This window comes from Anomalospiza imberbis, chromosome 1, assembly GCF_031753505.1.
Source record: "Anomalospiza imberbis isolate Cuckoo-Finch-1a 21T00152 chromosome 1, ASM3175350v1, whole genome shotgun sequence".
In the NCBI taxonomy this organism is placed as follows: domain Eukaryota; kingdom Metazoa; phylum Chordata; class Aves; order Passeriformes; family Viduidae; genus Anomalospiza; species Anomalospiza imberbis.
In genome coordinates this window covers 35,522,940-35,530,984 of record NC_089681.1, presented here as the reverse complement: position 1 = coordinate 35,530,984, position 8,045 = coordinate 35,522,940, and the positions used below count along the sequence as shown (strand labels likewise).

General features: G+C 41.0%; 1 long non-coding RNA gene across 1 annotated transcript; it reads right to left on the bottom strand.

The window, feature by feature from the left end:
• Positions 1-1,380: 1,380 nt before the first annotated feature.
• On the bottom strand, positions 1,381-6,895 carry LOC137472566 (uncharacterized). The gene is made up of 2 exons (XR_010998276.1): positions 6,594-6,895; positions 1,381-6,494 (listed from the first exon to the last, which is right to left on the bottom strand). It is a non-coding gene; the product is annotated as an uncharacterized lncRNA (long non-coding RNA).
• Between the last annotated feature and the right edge of the window lie 1,150 nt (positions 6,896-8,045).

The following is an 8,045-nucleotide window of genomic DNA, read 5'->3' as shown; positions in this document are numbered from 1 at the left end:
GCAAAATTTGTGCATGGAAATGGAATACTGTATGGTCTTTGTAAAAGTTAAACTTAAACCATAACTTAAATAACATGAAGGAAATAATGAAATACACTTTTTTGACACTGTTGACATAAATTCAAACTGGCCAAGAAGGATGCACAGAAGAGTGTTCTCTCCACTGTCCTCACAGTTAAATGTCACTTGAGTGTGGTTTCAGTGTTTGCTACCTAAAGGCTTAGAACAGGAATTGAAATTGTTTTAATAGCAGTCAGTAGGAATTCTTGCCAGGTATAGAGAGAATCCTCAGGGTGCCCTGTTTCTTTATTTCATGGGATCTAATTTTACATAAGATTCCATGGTCATTCTTGGAGATCTGCTATGAGCCAAGAGAATATTATGCCACTTGCACATTAGAGTAATGCATTTGTATTTCTTGGTTACTAGCAGGCAGAAATAGCAGGCAAACTGAGGGCTTAACCCATGGATTTAATTTTAGCAGTTGCTAAATTATGGGTAGAAGCTTCAATGAGGAATGTATCTTTTCACAACTGCACATGGCTATCACAGTATTGCAACAAAAGTTACTGGTACTTGGAGATAATTTTGTGTTGAGAGATGTGCCAAAATCAGCATGTATATTCTTGAATATTTCTGAAAAATTGCAAAATTTAGCCCAGTTAAATTATAGAATTTAATATAGAGCTGCCATCTCCTACCAGGGACTAGAATGTTTTTTTCTGGCATAGTGGCTTTTGGACTGTTTTTAGTTATTGTCAAATTTGATCCTACACATTTGTGCAAATAAGTAAAATGAAGTGTCAGCAGCTTTTAAATGATGTTAATAGCTACAAGTTGTGTACAGCAGGTCTCTGTAAACCCCATAAGGCCTTTTTGGAAGGCCTTCCTCTTGGAAGTCCAACAACAAAGGTTTTAGGGCTCCTGTTGCAGATTTCAGTCTTTTTTTGAGAAATAGTTTTACTGATATTTCTGTTGGCCCTCTTTCTTCACGTTGTTTCTTCCCCTTCAGCTGAAACCACTGCATTTATACCTCAAAACCATCTAACATTCCCCACCTGTGTGGGCAGTGTTAGCAGTGTGAGAGCCACCTTACACCTCCTGATCCTGAAACAGATTGCTTTTCCAAAGCCTCTGCAGGTTCTGCAAGGTAGTGATGTGGCTGCCCAAAATTTGTTGAAGGTTCTCCAGTGCAGGATAGAACAGCAGCACAGTGTAGATCACCAGCAAAAAACTTCCAGTGTTTAATCCTGCAACAAGACCCCAGACTTCTTGGTATGACACGGAAGATAACTGCAGTAACTGTCCATGAAACACTATCAAAAATCTCACCATGCAAAATATAGCTAATATCAAATCACAAAAATTATACATACCCCCTTTTGTCTTTTTAATAACCACTGCTTCTCACACCTCTTTTGTTGCTTAATTTTTGAACTCTTTTCCTTATCTCATGGTCCTTAGGCATTTATCTGGTCACACCTTAATGAGAGTGATGCATGGTGACTCAGAAAGCCAAAAGTCATTAAATTACTGAAGGACTGAAGCACTAAAATAAAATCTCCCTGAAGGTTGTTGATTTCTAATTTTATATACAGAGAGGAGGAGCAGAGGGGAAGGTTTTGCTTTTCCCTTAATTCTGCCATATTGTCTGATTCACAGCCGGAGACAAACTGAAATGGCCATCTGGTTGATGTGCATACAAAAGGAGTGGTTTGCCAGACAAAGAAAGTACCTTTTATCATACAAAGCAATGCATGTCCTCTTATCAGGCTTCCATTCTGTGGCTCTGGTGGAGCTGCAGGTATGTAGGAGCAGACCCTACATAGCACCCAGACGTAGCAGCTGCTGTTAAAATAGTAATGCAAGTACCGAGGGCTCTGTGGTACATTCATAACATAAAATGTACTGCAGTCATTATGAATATTTTCAGCTCCTAGTTTCTGATTTTAGCTAGACCATTCCAGTTCACTAATTTGCTCCCACTGCAGGAGAAAGTACAGCATTTTCTGCTTAAATAACAATTAGAAATCAGCAACCACTATGTAAATGGACCTTTTAAAATAGGAGTATGGTTTTTGTGGCTATTTAATACCATCCACAAATGTATCTGTCTACTTTTTGTGATGTTAATTCTGTGTTCACATGCCTGAAAGAAAAAAATTGTTTGCAAAGCATCTCCTTTCTGCCCATATCAACTTTGGCATTCTTAATAAACATACCCGAACACTTCCAAATGGACACTCCATACTAGTTTGATTTCATCTGTATTTCAGTTCAAACTGCTGATCCCAGTGTTTCCACCACCCAGACTATATTAAATGTCCCATAAATTTTAAAAGAAAAATTAACAGTAGAACATTATGATAAACATTCCCCTTTCCTGCCCATAGCTGTTCAGAGGAATGCAAGAAATTTGTGTTATTTCACATGCACAAGGTATCTGCTGCGTTTATGACTTAATTTTTCCCTTCTATGAGGTACCTTCATTAGATAAAAGACAGTCATATCTATGAAGCACAGGCATTGTTGTTCAAAAGCAATCTTTTATTTCAGTTTTCTCATCCTCTCTTCTCCATTGAAACCTCCTGCTCTTGATACTAGACTCTGTTGACCTCCTCTTAAGGGGGTGTTTCACTGCCTTTGCTGCAATGATAACTATGGAAGTAGAACATCCTATTTCTCCATAAAGCTGTCCAGGGAAATGGAATGGAAATTGCCCTGAACTGGCAATGGAAGAGACTCCACTCCTGAGAGTGGGTTGCTCTATGCTGATATTCCCCTTCTCCTGATTTCATTCAATTTTAAATGATTTGTACAAAAGATTGAAGCAATATGGTTTTCTAACTAGAATGAGGGTCAAAGAGATAAAGCCAGCAAACAAAAGGAGGGTAAGGAGTGATCCCAGGTTTCTAAGCATCATTGGGAGGTTCATTTCCCTGGAATGTGGCAGGCATTGCAATATTATTAAATGTTCCCCAGGCAACGTTGCTAGGCTCCAAATTCTGTATTTTATTTCCAGAAAACAAAACACTTTCCTTTTACAATCAGCTATCCCCTTCATCAGTACGTAACAAAATACCCAGTATAAAAGCTGTTTCATTTTAGACAGTGACTTTCACTGTATTTATCCTGTTGTGGTATAAGGTCATTTTAAAACAAGGAACAACCAACTTAAATGTTACTCACAGAATATGGAAATGTAATTGTAGCAAAAATATTCTAATAAGGTTTTACAGGTCCAATACATTATTTTGAAATAAATGTGCACAAAGGATGCCTTGAAAGATGGTACTGAATTCCAAGTGTCAGTCATGCAAGAAGCAGAGATTTAAAAGCAGTCTTTGTATTCACAGGTCCATGACACAGAGTTCCTATTTGGAATAAGATGAAAGAACATTCAAGGGCAAAAGCATTTCTGGCCCTAAATTTCCCTTCACTTCATTCAATTATCTAGAAACCTATCGTTTTTTCCTCCTCATAATATATGACATCAAATTTCTATGCATTAAGTGAAATTTCCCTCTGTTGGGGAAAGACCTCCAAATTTCTCAGCCATGCAGTGGCAAATTTCAACTGGGCCAGGCTTTTTTTCCCATTGATCTAATGCACACATGTATTTAAATGTGCCATGCATTATGTGTTGTGCATTCTCACCCACTAAAAAAGAAATAAAGCCATTTGTTATACTCAAACCAGTCTCTGAAGGTGATTTCAAATTCATCTTCCCATGGAGGGAGCAATTCAAGCCTCTCCTATAACAGGAGGTAAGGGCCCTTTTACAGACCCACTGGAGATCATGGTAGGGAAAAACAAACCCTTTAACAAGGGGTCTCCACAGTGTAGCTGTGGACTGGGCTTGTCAACTAAACTACCTGATCTGGTCTTTGCCCTCTTTACCACATGAGCAAAGCAGATTTCCCTGCTAGTCTCTGTAATCAGCATGAGAAACAAACAGAAAATAAAACAGAGAGAGGAGGTAGCCCAAGACAGAAAGCTACCAGAGTTTAGCTACAATTTAGAGAGGTCCCAATTAGATTTTTCTTGGTGCAAGTGCATTAATTTTTCACAATACTTGAGTTCTGAAATCTTAGTGTTCAAATACGCAAATACCTGTGGTTGGTTACCATAATAAAGATGTCAGGTATTCAGATATTTTGGCAAGGTCTACACAGGAACTTCAGGCTTATAATATTACATTTATTATTTCAATCTGTTATATTTCGCTGTTTTGGGGACTGTACCACAGAAATGTCTGTGCAGTTCTCTATTTCTGGGAGAGGTTATTAATATACATGTTCCGTTGTGCTCCCTATTACCACATAGCAAAAAAAGCAGAGTGACACCTTGTAATCCCAAATCAAACTTCTCAACAGAGAGAGCAGAAACCCTCAGGAGTTTGTCTCTAAAATTCCCTCCTCATTCTCCTAACAGCACCTCTTGGTCAGATCAAGGTTTTATCTCTACCTCTTTATCCAACTTCCAGAGCACTGGAGCAACAAAATACCATTTTGCCTGGTCAAAACAATAGCCTTACACTGGGCCATTTCTGTCACAGTCTCTTGGCACCTGTGTACTGGTGAGAGGGAACATAGCCCTTCTCCAATGCATGTAAAGTCATATTGGTAGAGAGGAACAGAGGTACAAAGGCAACCTATTTATTTGTTTTGCAAGCATAAAATGTGCAAGACAGAATGGTCAACTATACGTGCAAAATTAGTCAGATGGAACAGAAACCTGGAGTTCAAAACATGACCCATGCTCCACACTGAATCAAAAAACCAAGATTTTTTAAAAATTGCCTTTGATAACGCTCTGTTTTACAGAGAAATGTGTGCCAAGAACTTACTCAAACACAGTGAAGTTGTTAAAAAGACTCACTGCTGTTGAAAGACTTTGAACCAGGCCAAAAAACTTTCTAGAATATTTCACTAGCAATGAAGATAAAAATGAGTGGCTGGAAAGGCTAAGGGCTATAGGAACATTTTAAAATGTGGTGGTATAAAACCAAACATGCAAGCGAGCAAACCAAGAAAGACAGTGACCATCTGCCACATGGAGCAGGGACACAGACGTCGATCCACTCCCTGTACCAAAGCAGGCCAGGAAGATCTCAGGGCAGGATCCTGCGGGCAGGAGGAAGGCTGCCCATCCTCTGTCTCCACTCAGTGTGTCCTTCTTACTTCAGCCTATCAGTAAAGCTTCAGCCTGGAAGCCCCCATGTGCAAGCTTGAAAACAGTAACAAGAACGTTATTTTACCTTCCCTTAAAAAAAAATGGGAGCTGATCAAGCCAAGGACACCATAAAAAATAAGTATAAAAAGTAGAAAGAATTAGGAAAAATAAAGGAATGGATATGTTTCTTCACCACTAGTTCCAGGGAAGTTCACCTAGGACCCTTGGCTACTCATGCATTAGGACAAATGTCAGAAAACACCTGATGGGTACTGCCCTGCCTACCCAAGGGTGGAAATAGGGCATTTGAGACTGCAAGTGGTGTGGGTGGTGGCCAGGGAGGGACAGAGTGTTGTGAAGAGTCTGGCCTGGGCAGGCTGATCCTGTAAGGTACTGAGCCACCTTGTCAGACATGTTAGGAACCTTGCAGGATTGGGCCTTGAATGCCTGTACTTGATAAGCAGTCATGGCAAAAATGTTATACTGAGATATTCATCCAAAAACAGGGAAACAAGAATCACTCTAGTTAGCAGTGGAATTTTTAGCATAAATGGGAAAACCCAGCATTTAATACATAACACAAGGTCCATTTGCAGCTATATAATTGCTTTCAGCTAATGCCTGATAAACCCTGCCTAAATTGGGATTTTATTATATTTATTTTATTATATATCTATATTTACTCTGACAAAAGTTGGACAAACTTGTCCAAAAGACTAGGGGTCCATTTTATGTGCTTGGGTGTCCAAGCACCTGCCAGCTGTTTGTCCCTTGAATTGAGGACATCATGTTTTCAATTTCCTTCAATAAAGCTATGAATCTGGCAATTTGCTGGCCTGCTTCAGCTAAACAGAAAGGACAATTTGAGAAAGATCATAGTTCAGGCTCAGTCAGACGGAAACGATTGAAAACAGAGAGCTGGCTGCTATGTTTCCCCAATGCAGCTTGCTGTCGCAGTTTGACTGACAAACTGACTTTTTTGAGGTGCTCATGCCCATTTCAGTCAGAGTTTATTGAAGGTGATTTTGATCTTCTCCATGAGGCCACAGCAGCGGCCATGCCATCTGTCACCTTGATTGCATCGTGGATTCTCTGGAGAGAGTGCGATGGCTCCTGATCATTTACAGATTGTGCTGCTTTCGCCTCCATAAGGACCACATGCACAGAGCCAGATGGTGAACATACACGCTTATTATAAGTCTTTATCTCTGTGCAGGAAGGAGAGGCACCATTAGATCTCCCTCAGGAGCTCCGCTCCTCTCTACCATCATGCTGCTCTTCAGCAAATACAGTCTTCTTCAGCTGTCATCAGCCTACCTCTGAAAATTAAAAAAATAAACAATAATTCCATCAGCGCAGGCACGAGACGTACAGACAGCGCCACAAAGCAGCTCCCTCCGCCCCTTCCCCCGGCACACACACACACTCGGGCTCCTGCGACTGTCAGCGTTAGGTGGAAACAAGTTTGTTCGCGAAAAGACAGTTAATGTGCAATTAGGAGAGACTTCTTTGTGAAAATAAAGCAATGCCATCCTGGTTGTTCTTGGCACATTTTTAATTCAGCGCGTTCTCTCTTTAAAGCAAAGCCTGAGCAGGCGATTGCTGTTTTTCCAAAGGCAGCTTTGTGTTTGTGTCTGTGTTTCTCCTGTCGGAGAGCAGCGATGGGGTTCTGGTTGCCACGGGTTGCGTGGCTGAAATGCGGCTGTCGGAGCTGGGGAAAGAGGAACCGGCTGCAGGGAGGAGGGAGCTGTGCCGGGGCTGGGGCCTGTTGGGCGAGGGAGCAGTGCAGCCACCGGAGAGGCGATGGCAAGCGCTGAGCCTATCAGTGGACCGCTGTAAACACATTTGTTGGGTGCTCTGGGCAAAGAGCTAGCCTCCGGTGGCTCCTTGCCGAGGGAGCGGGGAGCAGCCGGCCCGACGCACAGACGCGCACCTCCGCTCGTCCGCCGCTCCGCTCGTACGGCACGCGTGACCTCGGCTCCGGGCTGCCAGATTGCACAGTTTGAGCGATTCTCTCCGAGAGCTCCGTTTTGTTCGTGCAGCTCCTGCATAACAAACACTTCACTGCTGCTAACGTGGTGTTTTTTTTTTTTTTTTTTTTTTTTTTTTTTTTTTTTTTCCTTGCTGGCTGCTCTGCTCCCACGAAGCTGCAGTTTCTCCTTTAAAGAACTCTCATTATTAAATTTCAAAATCTTAGCAGAAGAGCCATTGCAGACACACATTTCTGGGCTTTGCCAAGCACAGAGCATCCTTCAGAGTGAAAACCTGGCCTACTTCCAGCTACAGTGTCTTTGCTGAAGCACATGGAGACTAATTTGTTTCTTTCTTTCTTAAAAGTGCTCCTTTTCTGAAGACTGGATGTCAGGGAAATAAGATTCAGACACGAGACTGACACCTTCCGAAATGCTTCAGGAACTTGTTAAGGTCACTATCCCAGAAATGTGGAAAAAAATCAGGAAAATGAAAAATAATGGCTAAAAAAGTAGAGGGTGATAGATGAAGATAGCATCACTTACACTGACTATTCTTTGCTTTTTCTCTTTATATGTAAAAACAGGGATCCTATAAATGCTTTCCATGATTTCTGTCTATAAATTCTTCATAGAAATACTACAGTTGTCAAGCAACTTCTACTGCAGGAAAATCTCCGTTTCAATATGCAGAGATTCCACCCTACTTTTCCCTTTATTCAAACCATGTGGAAGAGAAATGCATGTTTCTTTAAAAAATAGTAGCTTTCTCCACAGGTCAAGCCATGCTTAAATACTAGTTTGGCAGCTCTCACAGATGACAGCAAATCATTTTTTTTCTTCCTACTCCCAATTAATTTACTGTATCAAACTTCCAGTTTTGCCACAAAGATTTTACTA